This window comes from Sturnira hondurensis, unplaced genomic scaffold (assembly GCF_014824575.4).
Source record: "Sturnira hondurensis isolate 20B ecotype Veracruz unplaced genomic scaffold, ASM1482457v3 Scaffold0016462, whole genome shotgun sequence".
NCBI classification, from domain to species: Eukaryota; Metazoa; Chordata; class Mammalia; order Chiroptera; family Phyllostomidae; genus Sturnira; species Sturnira hondurensis.
Genome location: NW_028089093.1, coordinates 1,407,485 through 1,411,960, shown reverse-complemented (window position 1 = coordinate 1,411,960; position 4,476 = coordinate 1,407,485).

Genomic DNA, 4,476 nt, shown 5'->3' with positions numbered 1-4,476 from the left:
TATAAATTCATAATTAGCTTCACAGGTTGTCTAAAAGACACTCTTGAATTTTAATTTGGATTACATTGAATCTATACACCATTGTAGGTAAAACTCACATTTTAACAGTATTGATTCCTACAACTCATGAATACAGTATATTTCTCCATTTATTTAGGTCTTCAATTTCTTTCCACCATGTTTTTGTGTTTTGTGAACTTATTCCTTAAGCATTTCACATTTTGATGTCATTGAAAATGTTAAAATTGAAGTTCCTATTGTTTGTTGCTAATTATTGACATATAATTAATGTCTATATATTGTATCTTATAACTGTGCCAGACTCATTTATTGTAGTTTTTGGCAGATTCTACAGGATTTCCTATTTAGATTATAAAATCATCTGTGAATAAAGACAATTTTACTTCTTTCTTTCTGATTGACTGCCTTGAATTTTTCTATCCCTTATTAAACTAAAGGAACTTCTGATACAATGCTGAATAGAAATAAAGTGGACACCCAAGCCTTTTTTCTGATCTTAGAAGGAAAACTTTCAGATTTTCACCACTAGGTGTTATGTTAATTATAGATTCTTTGTAGACACATTTTATAAGGTTGAGGGAAATCCCATCTAGTTCTACTCATTAAGAGTTTTTTGTCTTGTTTCGTTTTGTTCAAATCGAGAATGGAGCAGGAACCAATACTCTTTTTCAATAAAAGAACAAACAATAAATATTTTAGGCTTTCTGGATTTATATTGTCTCTGTTACCTATTCTTTTTTATAGCCCTTAAAAATATATGGAAAAACAGCCCTGGCTGGCGCAGCTCAGTGGATTGAGCGCAGGCCTGTGAACCACAGGATGGTGGTTCGATTCCCAGTCAGGGCACATGCCTGGGTTGCAGGCCAGTTCCCAGCAGGGGACGCACGAGAGACAACCATACATTGATATTTCTCTCCTCTCCTTCCCTTCCTCTCTAAAGATAAATAAATAAAATCTTTAAAAAATATATATGGAAAAAGAGTTTGTAGGCCATCCACAGACCACAGTTTGCTGACCCAGAGGCTTCCTAAGCCTGCAGTCCTGGCAACTCACACTAGGGAACAGCAGCATCAGATTGCCTTGCCTCCAAATCCTTAGTTTCCTGGTACCAGAGAAATGAAATGAATTGACAACCTAACTCTAGTTTCTAAATATATTACTTTTTATTAAAGTTTTGTCCACTGTTTGTTTACAGAGTTCATCAGCCAATGCTGAACAGTTCCTCGGAACATTTAGCTCCCAGCAGAGAAAGCAGAACTAAACCCCTTGAGGCTAAGATGCAGCATAGAAGAAGGGCAGGAGGGAGGCAAGGGGCTGTGAGATACTCCAGGCCTCGGTAGAAGGAGGCAGCTCTGGAATCTCATCCTGTCTTCTTCACGGCTTCGGAAATGTTTGACCTTGATCAACCCCGTGGCCTAGCCCTCTTACACTGTAAGTTGTCAGCAAGTATTAGCTTTCCTTGAAGAGAAGATGGAAAGTGTAGAGCCATCATTTCCAGATTTTTTCTTCTTAAGCACTGAAACTCTTCAAACAATAGCCTGGATGTTAAGCCTATAAAACATGGACCTGCTTTAGCAGAGTGGTTCAGCTTCCAGCCCTGTTTGCTGAGTCTATTTCTGGGCAAAGAAATAGACCCTACCCTGTCCCCTTGACAATTAATAGTACTCACTATTCCCTAGGATTTCAGGAAACACTGAGAAAAAAATTGCATCGTGAATGTAGAAATCCTGGGAAGGTGACCAGGTCCCATGGAATCAGAGCGGAGAAGACGCAGTCCTGGGACCTTCTCAAAGCGTAGTCCTGGGACCAGCAGCCTTGCCTGAATCCCAGGCCTCATGCAGGCCTACTGAATGAGCATCTGCATTTTGACACCATGCTCTTCCGATCTGTGAGCCCATTAGCGTTTGAGAAACCCTAGTACTGTGTTCTAACAAAGGCAGAAAGCACACAACAGAGTCATCAAAAATATGAAGCACATCAAAAGAGCTCAGCTTAATTTTGCCAAAGCTGCATTCCATTAATCCTCTTTATAAATGTAATAACTTGTGTAATAGTATTAGCATTTTTCAAATTTCTTCAGGGAGTATGAGTTTATTAAAAAGATAATACACTTTGCCCTGGACAGGTGGTTCAGTTGGTTGGAGCATCATCCCATACACCAAAATGTTGCAGGTTCAGTCCCAGTTTGGGGCATGTGTGGGAGGCAACCAATCAATGTTTCTCTCTCTCTCCTCCTCCCTCTGTCTTTAAAATCCATAAAAATATCCTTGGGTTAAGATTTTTTTAAAAGAATAATACATTTTACATATCTTTTTCTCTTTGACCCTTCAGACCCATTTCTGAATTTCTAAATTATGTTTTGATTATTCCAGCAACCTCCCACGAGGATTATTGAATTATAACTATTTTTTTCATTTCCAGCCAGCCACAAACAGAAAGTCATAATTACCTGACCCTACAATGTGAGTTGCAAATGAAATATTAGCCATTTGAGTAAAGAGGCACTGCCCACAATTAATTAAACAAGACAGCGAACACCCAGGCAAGAAACGCTGCTGCTTCTCCACAGCAGTGGCTCTGTGGCTCTCTATCAAGACACCGGCATTCTTTTTGTAAATGATTGATTTTCCCACATCTGAATACTGATCTATAACGAGCTCTGATGTTAATATTGTGCCAGGATGAAAAACAGAATAAAACACAGCAGGGGTCCCAACATTGAAAAAGAAATAGAAAATTCAGCTTATTGAAAGGGTTTTTTTTTAATTTTAAAAAGTATTTTATTTATTTATCTTTAGAGGGGAAGGGAAGGAGAGAGGGAGAGAAATATCAATGTATGATTGCCTCTGCCGAGGACACACAATGTATCGTGTGTCCCCTGCCGGGAACTGGCCTGCAACCCAGGCATGTGCCCTGACTGGGAATCGAACCGCGATCCTCTGATTCGTAGGCCCATGCTCAATACACTGAGTTACACCAGCCAGGGCGGAAAGGGGTTTTATTACTTACTTCTTTGGGGACCTGACCCGGAGTCCAGAAATTGGGGTGTCCTCCAGCTCCTTCTTCTATAAAGTTTGGATTAGTCAGTGATCTTCAAACTAGTTTGCAGCTACAGAACACTTTATGACAAGGAGATGGTACAGGCAGCCCTGTATGCAGAAGAAATAAAAAGACACAGGGTGAGGGCAAGCTGAGACCAGCACCAGGTTTGAAACTCCCGTGCTCCCTAGTTATCTCCTAGCTCTGTAGATGGGGCAGCATAACAAGCCGTCCTTGAAAATTAATGGGTGAGAATTAAATTAAAAAATTATTTAAAAAATAAATAAATAAATGTACTACTTTGTTTAAATGTCTCATTAATAAATGCCCAAACCTTGCTTAAAAAATAAATTAAATAAATTAATGGATGAAAGCCAATTTGTGTTTGCCTGAATAATTTTAATACTTGTTCTTGATTTTAAAAAAGATTTATGCCCTGGCTGGGTGGTTCAGTTGATTGAGCATCATCCCATGCACCAAAAGGTTGCAGGTTGATTCTCCAATCAGGGCACATATCTAGGTTGCAAGTTCAAACCCCCTCCGCAAACAGGAGGCAACCGATTAATGTTTCTCTCTCACATTGGTGTTTCTCTCTCTCTCTCTCTTTCTCCTTTCCCCTCTCTCTAAAATCAGTAACCATATCCTTGGGTGAAGATTAAAAATAAAAATAAAAAATTTAAAAGATTTATAACTTACATGGCTGAGGGGAATTTCTGTTAAAGTAAATGGGTCATGAGTTACTGGGTTGACAAGCATATCAAATCCCATCATTTCTTTATGAGCAACATGTACATTTTTCATTTATTCCCTCCTTGTCATTCTCACAAGCTGCCATCCTAGCTCAGGCAAACACAACTTCTTCCTGCAGCTTCCCAAAGAGCCTCCCTTCACCTCCAGTTCTTTGCAGGGAAAGCCAGGGTTTATACATACCAAATAGCCAAGAAATCCTGCAGTTTGCTCCAGGCTTTGCTACAAAGCCACACTGCCATAGAGGGCAGAGTCCAAGATCCCTTCCTTGCCTGGCATGAAGTTCTCCTCTATGTGGTCTACTGAATTTCATTTCTCATGGTCTTCTTGGTGAGCCACACAATCTAGTAATAGGAGCTACTCTCTCTTTCTGATTTGCACCTTACCCAGTGCCTTTCTCTCATTACTCCCTTTGCCTATCATTTCTTATCGATCCTCTTTATACATCTAAATAATACCCACCTTTCAAAGACTGAGCTCAAATGCTATCTCCTCCCTGAAGTCCTTCGTGAGTCTCTCTCACCTTCCCACAGTCCTTCCCACCCCAAACTAGTAATCACTCTATTAATTAATATATCCATGAACTCCACTCTGAGCACTCACCCCATTCCAACCTGGAGTTGGAAGAGTTATAGCTCTATACATTTAGTTCATGCTATTTTATTTTCG